Source organism: Eschscholzia californica, unplaced genomic scaffold (assembly GCF_041429995.1).
Source record: "Eschscholzia californica isolate CP2 unplaced genomic scaffold, dmEscCali1.0.p SCAF_3, whole genome shotgun sequence".
Classification (NCBI taxonomy): Eukaryota; Viridiplantae; Streptophyta; class Magnoliopsida; order Ranunculales; family Papaveraceae; genus Eschscholzia; species Eschscholzia californica.
In genome coordinates, this window is record NW_028238420.1 from 49,232,808 (window position 1) to 49,245,101 (window position 12,294).

Consider the following 12,294-nt stretch of genomic DNA (forward strand, 5'->3'; position numbering starts at 1 on the left):
ATATGTACTAATGCTCTCCCAGTTAGGGAGAGAATCGGTAAGTTTATCAATAACAACCTTATATGTCCTAATTGTAATGCGATCGAAACTATAGATCACGCTCTCTTACATTGCCCTTTGGCTAAGAACATCTGGTTCCATTTTAACATTATATCGGAGAATATTGTGAATATAAAAGATTGGATATTTTCATGGGAACACACCCCTCAATTTAGCGATGCGGCTTATCAGAACCTCCTATCCACAATTTTGTGGATAATATGGAAAACTAGATGTGATCATTGTTTTCAATATGAAATAACCGATCTCTCCCATATCATTAAGTTGATCAATAAATTCCCCAAGAATAAGCTACCCAATATTAAGAAAAGCAGACCCGTACAAACTAAATGGAACCCTCCAGAAAATTCATGGATGAAAATTAATGTAGACGCATCTTTTATCAATGTGAATGAAATGACAGGTGTTAGCTTAATTATTCATGATGCGGGAGCGAAATTCATTGCAGCTCATACGTCTATATCCAGATGCAGAAATAGTGAGGAAGGGGAGGCAGTTGCTATCCTCAATGGCCTTCTCTGGGCAGCTGAACACAATTACAAAGACATCATCATTGAGAGTGATAACATTAATATCATTAGCCACATCTAGAATCCCAAGCATGAAGTTCATTGGCAATCGCGAGTTCATCTCAAGAAAATCCACGAAATCAAAAATAAGTTTAATAGAGTGAAATTTAATTACATCAACCGGAAATTTAATATGCCAGCAGACAGGCTTGCGAAGCGAGCAAGGAAGAAGAATAAATCCGAATCTTGGCATAGAATACCTTTCTTTCTATTTTCTATGTACTGTAATAACACTTTGGTTTATTAATTTGATCCGAACACCTTAACAAAAAAAAAAACTTATTTATATATTTTTTTTTTGTTAAAGGAACTAACTTATTTATATATGAATGAATGGATAATGAACAATAGTAATCTATATGTAGTACATTTTCTCTCTCTTGTGCTTAATTTTAATGTGTACTATGTAGTATATATTTCTCTTTATGTACTACCTACGTTTTATGAGCAGTACACGTGTCTCTTTCAATGTTAAACTTTTTTTGTGGTTGACCTATATTAAAAATCATTCGCCAAATTTTATGTACTGCCTATGTTTTATTATAAGGGGATGAAACAGATTAAGAACCAAGAGTGAGAGTGTAGTTTATGGCTAGTGGTGATGGTTCATGAGGGCATGGGGGTAAGAAAAACAAAACAACTTTAGAGCAAGTCATTGTGTTGATGATGGCTCAAATGAACAGATTGTTACAAACACGTTTGCATTAGAGATTATTGCAAACACGTTTGCAGAAAAATGTAAAGGAAAATAGTTTTGTTTTTGAAAAAAAGTATTGAAAGTAGATCTTGTTAGAAAAATAATGAAAAATCATTTCTAAATATATAATTTTTATAGATTTCCGACATCTCAAACAAAAGTTATATCGATTTAAAGTTTAAAGAAAAATAAAAGAATTTAGTTACACAAAATGACAAAAAGGGGTATTTTAGTATTTGCACACTTTTTTACCTGAATAATAATTTTCAAATGTTTTGTACTTTTCTACTCATTTTTAATATTATTTTGACCTTTTTAAAAATTACCCCATATCTTTAAGTAGTTCTAATTCAAGCAACTTTACTGTAAGTTTCTAGCCTTTGATTGAAATCCTAAATTTAAATACATCATAAATAATAATGTCAATTTAGAAGTAAATTGTTGGAATCAGTGGGTAATCCAAGTATTCCAGGAATAATAACAAACATTTATTAAAACCAAATTACATTTCATAAACATTCCAAAATATACATGTTTAGTTTAAGTTGAACTTGTCAATCAAGATCTAAAAGTAGACCATATCCTTTAAAGTGGGTATGTGCATGGGTAGCAATCTCACTATGATATTCATCAGTCTCTACTAGATAGAGATGGGGCTATTAACCAATTAAGTTGGTGTTACTAGTGGCTTTAAGTGGTAAGAGTTCACTGTTAAGTTTACTGAAACCTAACATGGGTGGGTGCTCTAGAATTATAAAAAATATTATACTTAAATCTTTAAGTTCATGTTTAAAGCCTTAAATACATTAATTGCATAAAACACAACATATGCTAGATGAAGTTCGAAACAACAAAAATAAGTCAAAAAATATAGATAGGAACTAGTTTACTCTTCTTGACATTTCATTAATCCCTTTGTCTACAATAATATAAAGTGTTAAATTATAAAACTAATGCAAGATACATGTGATCCTAACTTAATAAAGTCACGATGAATAACCAATATCTTTACATCATTTATATTAAGCAAAAGAAGATACAATAGTAGCAACAATTTTATGACTTCATACTTTTCTCTCAACCATTATAAATATGAGTAAACAATCAAAACAATGAAACAGAAAGAATGAGAGAAAACAACCAAATCGATGAAATACAAAGAATGGGATAATTAATCTAGAAGACAGCAAGTAGAGGTTAATGCAATATGAGCTGAACAATCTTGAAGATTTTTCTCAATTTTTTTGCTGAAAAAGATCTTTACGCAAATCTCAGTTAAAGAACTTTTGCAAATATCGGGTAAAGAAGAGTTATGAAAATGTTAAAGTAAAGTTTGATTATAGAGAGATGAAGGTGGGTCAAAGTTGTTGGGAGAAATATGGAAGGTGGGAAAGATGGACGTGAGTAAACAACCAAAACAATGAAATCTAATTATTTAGAGAAACTGTTTCAACATCAACAGAACCTAGTTGTTTCTGAAAACATGAACAAAAAAATGTAATCTCTCTTTCTCTCTATACAAGATAACATTTCAAAACCGTCTTAATACCAGAATTATTGTTCTTCCAATTAAGATTCCACCAAGTCTAGTATTTTCAAGTCAATTTGAAGTGATACATCATTGGGCTTCTTCCACCATGTTTACGACTTCCAAAATTTCTCTCAAAACAACTCCTGCACCAACAGTTTCACCTCTTTCCCTCAAGGCAAATTTTCATCCTGTTAAAGAGATCAATAAAGAGAAACTTTAGAACTTCCTTTCTTTGCTAGAAACAAAAAGAAATAGTGAGTAAAAAGGCAGAGAAATGTAATAAGAATTGCATTCTCTCTTAACAAACCCATTTTTTCAATTCATGAACAACTTGCATATTCCCACCTACTTTTAATAAATTTGTGGAATGTGCCAAGACATTGACATTATATTAGCAAACAAAACGTAATCTATATATCATAATGTATAATCTTATAATGCATTTTGATGCTTAGTTATAATTCATGAAAATGATTTTATTATCTAAGTTACTTCCTACATTTTCTTTCTCTTATCTATCTACCCTGATCATATCATCATCTGGCAAAAGCAAGATCAGATGATTCTTTCTATCACCCAAAGGGGCTTGTTACATCATCAAAGCATCCCAGTTGAATATCGTGTCTAAGTGAGATACATCCTTAAAATCTTTTATGGCACTGGACCACGTAAAAAATTGTCCCCTTGATGTCTTCTATATCAACTTGGCTATTTAACTTTGTTTCCTTATAGATTTTGTTGTTCCTGTCCTTATAAATGTTCCAAATTATGGCAGCTGGAATGAGCTTCCAAATGGGTTGCCTAGATTTTTATTTTTTGCCCCTGCCGGTTGTTCCAGTGTTTGTTGAATAGACCTAGGAAAGCACCAGTTTAGCTTGGTGGACTTGAGGTAATAAGTCCAAAGGTCTGACGCTACTTGGCAATGAAGAAATAGGTGGTTTACTGATTCTTCTTCCTTTGCATAGAACACATCTGTTGATTAGATTCATACCCATATGCTCAAGTTGGTCTACTGTTGGTAGTTGCTGAAGAGCTGATGCCCACATTGTAAAGCTTATCCTTGGAGACATTGGGATTTTCCATATCATCCTAATGGATTCTATGCTTAGCTGCTCCTCTTTCATAGATACACCGTTGTAGTAGTTTTTAACGGTACTTCTTCTTCTTTGGGTTTCCAAACTCTGCAATCATCTCATTCGATAGGTGTTAAGTGTCAACAAGAGCAAGGAGGTCTGTTACCCTCTGAATCTCCCAGTCATTTAGGTTTCTACGAAATTGTATCTCCCAAGCTTCCTCTTGTGTCTAGAAATGTTAGGTCCGTGTATTTCCCGACCCTGTTCTGAATTCCCCTCCATACTCCACTACCATACTTCCTCTTGTGTCTAGAACTGTTTCAATATTCTATAGCTGGATCACATTTCTCTGATATGATTCTGGTCCAAAGTTTTGCCTCCTCATTTTCAAATCTCCATAACCATCAAAGCATCTCTTCAGACCACCAATCATCTTATCTTACTGAATTTGAGGATTCACATACTTATTCATACTCATATTTCCCAACTACCTACTCAGGCCCTTAATCTACTCCTTATCCTTATGATTCTGACCCAATTCACTCCTTTCCTGGAATACAACAATAGCAGTATCATATCCCTGTTCAAAGCACCTATTATCCTAACCGTCTCATCAATCACCACTTTCTTCTACAACTTGGAACCCAGATTCAGGAGCAACTCACCATGTTACCTCCGATCTTGCAAATTTAAATATTCAATCTGATTACGAAGGAAAAGGATATATCAAAATAGGTAATGACACAGGTTTTCCCATCTCTCACTCTGCTTTTTCTTATGCATGTTGGGATTCTAATTCCTTTTCCGTCGTAACATTCTTCCTGTACCTCATATTATCAATACATTTTCTAAGGATAATAATTATTTCTTGCAACTCTTTCCTGACTTTTTCAACATCAAGGACCTTAGAAATGATAGGGAGCTTCTCTCTGGCCCGTGAGAAGATGGTCCATGTCATGTGCAACTTCAAACTCAGCCTCCTTCTTCAAATTGCGAAGCTTACCCCACCTCTTTAGCTACTGATTGGCACTCCAGGTTGGGTCATCCTGCTTCAGAACATGTGTCTAATAAACTTGCATTTGTCTCTCTTTCACCCTACATAATTAATGTCAAATGGCCAAGAGTCATTCTCTTTATCATAGTCATTGCTTGTCTACAGTCACTTGTCCTTTGAAAATTGTTCACTCTGATATTTGGGGACCTTCTCCGTATCCCTCTCTCAATGGTTACAAGTACTACATAACATTCTTAGGCACATTTACAAGATATACTTGAATATTTTCTATTACTCAAAAGTCTGGTGGGTTTCTAACCTTTCTCTCATTCAAAGCGTGTATCTGAGGATTAAATACTTACAATCTGATTGAAGTGGTGAATACAGAAATGTATTTAGGTATCTTGAAGCAAATGGTATTGGTCATTGAATCTCTTGTCATCGCGAAAATGCCCAAAATGGGATGATTGAGAGGAAGAATAGACATATTGCCGGGACTGGCCTAGCCTTACTTGCTCATGCTAAACTTCCACTTTCCTTTTGGGATTATGCTTGTGAAATTGCAGTATATCTAATCAATAGACTTCCTTGACGAGTGTTTAAGAATCAATATCGAAGCTTCCTTTCATACAAAACCAGATTACAATTTCTTCAAGATTTTTGGTTGTTCTTATTATCCATGTCTTAGACCCTATAGACATTATATTTGAATTCAAGTCATCTTGTCACATCTTTCTTGGCTATAGTCCCAAACATAAAGGTTATAGATGTCCAACCAACAACCAAATTGTTATCACCTCAAATGTAGTGATTGATCAAACCAATTTCCCATACTCACCTCCTTTACCCGTTCATCTATAACTTTAGTTGTTACTTTCCTCTCACTCCTCCACCTCCATTTTCTTCCCATCTCCCAACTCTTATTCAGTTCTCTAAGATTCGAATACTATCCATCTTTTATTGATCTATTTCCTCTAATTTAATAGAATCATACTTCCTCCTAACCTTTATTTGAAACCTAAACATCTAAGACAACGTTATATTCATCCCTCGGAGTTAGTGTTTATCCCTACACCTATGATTATTGTTTATAAACAGGAGGAACACTATTGTAGGATTGTCGTATGGATCCATCCCCTGAAGGAACCAGACATGATAATTTTTCAGGAGTATATTTATGCACTTGCTCATGATCATGGTTCAAATAGATCGATTCTTTATGAAACTGTGAAAAATGTAGGTTATGGCAATAAATCCAGTTCACTGCTTGTGAAACGTTTAATTACTCGAATGTATCAACAAAAGTATTTGATTATTTCGGCTAATGTTTTTAAACAAAAACAATTTGTTGGGCACAATAAAAATGTTTATTATCAAATGATATCCGAGGGATTTGCAGTTATTGTGGAAATTTCACTTTCACTGCGATTAGGATCTTCTATAGAAGGAAAAGGTATAACAAAATCTCATAATAGACGAAAATAGACGGAAATATTTGAATTGAATTCTAAATTCATAAAAATAAATGTTTATGCGAGATTCTCGGCACTCCAGAATGCCTTCCCGCGTCAATTGTAAATTCGTGGTCATTGAGATTCATGGTCAATTCGGATTAATATTTAAAGATAGATATTACCTCTCTTTTTTCTTCCCCTTTCAAACATCAAACAAATCGAAATGATTGAAGTTTTACTATTTGGAATCGTGTTAGGTCTAATTCCGCTATGAATCATTATATAATCTCATATTCTCATAGTGATATGATACATGTTCTTATATGATCTTCTAGTAATAAATTTTTAGAAAAAATAATCTTCTAGTAATATGATACATATTCATGCATGAATACTAACCGATGTTGCTGGTTAAGGTGGCAGTGGGCCAACATAAACACCGATCTCTTGCAAAAATAACCTTGGAACCTCTCGATCCTTGTTACGACGAATGACAAACTTAAGATCACACTTCCTCATTCCTTGGAAGAAATAGGGGTGGTAAGCATGATAGTTTCCTCTAAACTGAAAGATGATAAAACCCTACAAAAGAAAATGAGACAAAACAACATCAATACTTTATGATCAATAAAAAAAGTAAATCAGAAAACCTAAATAAATAAAAAATTTATAATATGCTTACGATATTGCTCAAAGCGAGTATGAATGCGGTTAAAGATGCAAATCGATAATCGTTTTGATTTTCAAAATCGTGACGAAATTGACTTGTCTCGATTCGCAGAATACTCGGACTTGCGAACTCAATACTCTTGTAATCATGTGATATGACACATGCTCGTACTATTCTAGCCAACTCCACCACCGACCTTCTTCTTACTCGTCGGTCATCAGCCATAACTGCGAGATCAAACACAATAATAATTTAAGAACAAACATGACTTGGTAATGAAGCTAAAACCAAGGTAAAGACTTTTAGAGAAGATTGCTGTAAAATAAATTTCTCGACTGAGTCCCTCCTTAATGAGAAAGCAAAGTCAATTGTGAATGTGAGGGACAACACTAAGAAATGTCCTTAAATATCTTAAGTTGGAATGTTAGAGGGCTAGGGAGCCCAGCCAAGTTGTTGGCCGTCATAAAGGTGGTCAAAGATTTTTGTGTGCTTTTTTTGTGTCTCCGGGAGACTAAGGTAGAACTTGTCTTTCTCTTTGCCTCTTGTCATCCAAAACAAATCAGACAATTTACTTGGCTTTTCACTAGGGTATATGGTGCGTGTACTAAGATCAGGAGAAGAAATCTTCGGGTGAAACTGGATAATTTTTCGGCTAGATGGAATATGCCATGAAGGAATTCGGAGAGTGGATTGATCGTAACAAGTTGATGGACCTCCCCAAACAAGGTATGGATTTCGTACAATACTGAGCACCTTACTAATCTACTGGGCAGGAGTGTTCGTTATACCGAAGAGGACCATTAATGAAATAAATAGCATATTCGGTAGATTACTATGGACCGTTGTAGACATGCAAACTCGGAAAGCATCAATTAAGTGGGAAATAATTGTTATCTTACTGCCGAAAGGAGGTCTGGGCATACAAAAGATAAAAACTCTATATGGGACCTAGTCAGTGGAAAACAAACTCTTTGGGCTCAATGGGTCCGAGTAAATCTAATAACGAATAAGGATATCTGGACGATGAATACGCAGGCGGATTGTACAAGGTGCAGGAGGCGAATCTTGAGCAGTAGAGACACGGACAGGAAACTAGTAATAAACTTGTGGGTAAGTGGAAGTACAACATAGTTCTGGGTGGATTTGTGGCACCCAAGTGGGATCTTGGTTGACTCTTTTGATGAACGGTTTCAACACGACCCTGACCTACATGCAAATTCGAAAGTAGCGGACTTTCTGGAAATAGAGGGATGGTAATTCCCATCACACATCTCTGACATGCTCGGAGACATAGCCTCGGAAGCAGTGACAGTCGAAGTAGACTCAACCACTCAGGATGAAATAATCTGGATACCTAGCACTAATGGAGTGTATACGTTAAAAGAAACGTACGAAGCAATCCGACCTCGGCGTCAACAGGAGGATTGGACAGCCCTCACATGGTTCTCGGGGTGTATACCACGCCATAGTTTCATTGCCTGGCTGACCCTACATCGGCGACTCAAAACTAGAGAGCAACTGGCTTAGTGGGGCCTTGAAAATAGACACTAACTGTGTATTCTGTCAGAGAGAACTAGAATCAGATTACCATTTGTTTTTTGGGTGTACAATAACAAAAGGGGTCTGGGAATCCCCCCTACACTCATTGAGCTTTAGACACCAGTGTGCTAATAGCTGGGCTGAGAAGATTGGCTGGTGCTTATATAATTTCAAAGGTAAATCTATTGGAGCACTTGTGACTTGTGGGCCGACTGGTAACTCTAATTAATTTCCCATTCAAAGAAGTATGACTCAATTCTTTAACAGTTTCTTAAACAACAACCAAATGATGAAGAAAACCTAAACCTAAAATGTAGAACAACAAGATAGAGCATAACCTTAACCTAAATTACCTAAAACGCATTCAAGAACTGAATGCATAACAGAAGAACAAATCCATAATGAAGACATTCAATGATAAATAAGAAATAAATTGAAGCAAGACGAATACCGTATCCGAAGTTGAAATCTCGCAAATTCGTATCAGAAGAAGATTGTTGAAGACAGAAATTTGGGACGAGAATAGAATCACCAGTATCAGAGCTAAACCTAAATTGTAAAAGAGTAATCTTTAGAATAAAAAAAAAAAATCAAGAATGAAGAAACCAGGAGTTGAAAAGAAATTCTAAGGTGTACCACTAGAAGTTGAAAGAAAATAGAGAAGACGAGAGAAAAAATTGAGAAGGGGAGATGGTGGTGATGGCCGGCCGGAGCTGGTGGTATTGAGAGGAGGGGAGAACAGAGAATAAACTTTTCTTTTTATTTTAATGATGGCCGACCTCCGGCAATCGGCAAGGGTTTTTTTTTTTTTTTTGGAAACTGCAAAACAACTGAAAACATACAAACTAGGGTCGTAGTAAATATGGAAATAAACTACAAATAAAATATTTTTTTACTAGGTTTGAGTCGGAGGTTTGGCTTAGGTTTTCGGGCAGTCCAATTCGAGACTTTACTTATGGTCTCAAACTATTTAGTCCGAAACTATTTAGAATATTTAGTCTGATAAACTCCTAAATATTTACAAATTCTTCTAAACCATTTGAAATCAATCCAAATCTGATGATAAACTTTTTTCGAACATTTAACTATTTTGAAATTTGTTTCAAACATTATATTACGAAAGAAATTTATATAAAAGAATTAGGATTTTTAGAAACGCTTTCTAGTAAAAGAAACCGGAGCTTCTGAACCATTTCTTTAGCCGCTTTCTTCAAAGAACGAAGAATAGATGATGCCGGTAAAAAACACGAAGAATTTAAGGTTTTGATGAAAATCTTGAAACAAAATATCGAAATTAAAATGAATAAAGAAGAGGTTGTCAAGGAGTGCTCGTTGCGCCTACAAATAAAATAGGTGAATATGTGGTGCGAATATAGAATGGTGAGCCTAAAGCAAAGTTTGGGCGCCTGTAGAGGCACCTTAACTAAAACACTGCCACTTTAGACCATCCAAATTATTCTTTAGGACATAAAGACTTTGGTAACTAGATTGGCCTGAGAAAGTAACTTTGTTATGAGTCCAAAAATCTAACATATTTGTCTTGAGAAATATTACATACACTTATCGTTTTTACGGAACACACTCACGGGTTTTCACAAACTTGTTTTTATCCTACCACAATCACTTTTCCTATACACACATGTTCGTCAAATGTCTTGACCAATTTTCGTTGGTAAGATGAACCAATTTTATACTCAAACTATTGAAAAGATGAAACCGTTGTGTAACATAAGAAGTTGGTACAATTATACCAACATATAGTAGAGAAGCAAAATCGAAGAAAATTTTGACAAGTTTTAATAAGATGAAGCCGTTACAATTCTCAAACTGTCGAAAAGATGAAATCATTGCTTTACTCAAACTGTCAGGAAGTTTTTGATAAGTTTTCCGTCAGTAAGATAAAACCGATTTCTATTACATATCGGCAGCTTCGCGTCGATTAATAATGCAATCCGTCGAACTAATACTTCTGATAAGTTACTTTTATGAAGTTTTTTGTTTTCGAGAATAACACAATTTTCATTGAAAGAAGAACTTAAAACGAAGATTCATAAGATGTTTCTAATCCTTTTTAGTGGGTGATTCTTTATTTGGATCAACAAAAAAACATAAAGGACTCCCTTTTTCATGATTTTCACCATTAAAACGCCAATAGAAAACTTCAATTATCAGAAAAAGATAATTGTTTGGCTTCGCGGGATGTTTCCACCGACAAAAACGCTTTAAATGGTGAGATAGTGAGTGAATAATGGAAGAATTAATGGAGGTTCCTAGGTTTTGTGAGTGTTGGAAGATTTAAGTAATTTTTAATCGATCAATATTGACTTAGTGGTGAGCGTGTGTAAATTTTACTCGGAATATGCAACCAGACCAAGTCAACCCGAATGTGAGCATTGCAGGTAAAACTGATGAGTGTATATAGAAATTTTCATTTGTGTTTAACCTTTACCTTTGACCAACACCTCTAACCATAACCACCCCCACCATTTATCTATCCCTCTCCTTTTTCTCTCTAAATGTTCCAGCAAAGAGCTCCCCTTCTGCCACAAAGATTATATACAGAGAGAAATGGTGGTGGCGAGCGGATTTGGTGGGGGTGGTCGGAGGTAATGGTGAAGATTACGGATAAAAATTAATTAATTAATTTTCGACTCAAAACAATATTTTCTTTAAAACAAATTTGATTGACCATCTTTATGTCCCGAAGTTAGGATGCCCCAAAACTACGGCCAACCAAACTACCCTTCTGATATCACATTTGACACAACGATTGTAGAGTAAAGCAACAACGACGTACACGTACTCTCTACCTTACTGTAACGCTCAAAGATATAGATTGTAAACAACAAACTTAAGAGACTTGAGAGAAGTTTAACATAGGCGGCTACAAGTCCAAATTATTTTAGTTGCCAATGAGATTTTCAAGCACATCCTTTCAACAAAAAAAAAAAAAAAAAGAGATTTTCAAGCACATCTCCTGAATCTTGAACCGTAGCTATAGCCTGTACACTCTATTCTTCGACACTGATTCCAAATGCCTCATCAAGTTTCATAACGGTTTTTCAACAAAAAAATAATCATAACGGTTTGAAAAATGCATTTTCTTTTTAAAAAGAAACATTTTTATTTTCACTATATTAGCATGTGACAAAACAATAATTAAATCCTAGAAAAAATAGTAAATTTATGTGGGTTTTCTACTGTGCTTTTGCAAGCGCTCAAAATAATATTTTTGCAGGTATTTTTGGTAACAATTATAGTGACACCTTAAGTTAAACTGTGTTGATACTTTCATTGACAATTTTGCGAACCATTAACCATTGCGAAAATTTCAAAAATGTCATAGAAAGTGGCACCATCACTTCATTCATGAATATGCAAGAACTTCCCTGACATCAAATTTCAATGAGAATTAGGCTACCTTTGGGTTGGCGAAAAAAAACTTAACCGAGAAAATCTATTCTTTCCAATGAGAAAAGAAATGAAAAGAACGAAGAACTTAAATTTTGTTATTCGGTCGACATGATTGGAAGGTCGAGTCTTCAGAGATTAGACTAGTCTTCTCCATCAACTTCACTGCGCAATGTTTGAACATTGGTTAGGAAAAATAATGCATTCCAGTGGGGATCCTAACTTAACATTTGATGCATACAAAGTTAGAAGCGTCAATAATTTCATCAAAAAAAAAAGTTAGAAGTCAATATAAA

At 34.8% G+C, this 12,294-nt stretch overlaps 1 long non-coding RNA gene across 1 annotated transcript; it reads right to left on the reverse strand.

Moving 5' to 3' along the window:
• Positions 1-2,732: 2,732 nt before the first annotated feature.
• On the reverse strand, positions 2,733-9,442 carry LOC147551263 (uncharacterized). Its single transcript, XR_015239000.1, has 5 exons — positions 9,224-9,442; positions 9,039-9,136; positions 7,061-7,275; positions 6,778-6,960; positions 2,733-3,045 (listed from the first exon to the last, which is right to left on the reverse strand). It is a non-coding gene; the product is annotated as an uncharacterized LOC147551263 (long non-coding RNA).
• Between the last annotated feature and the right edge of the window lie 2,852 nt (positions 9,443-12,294).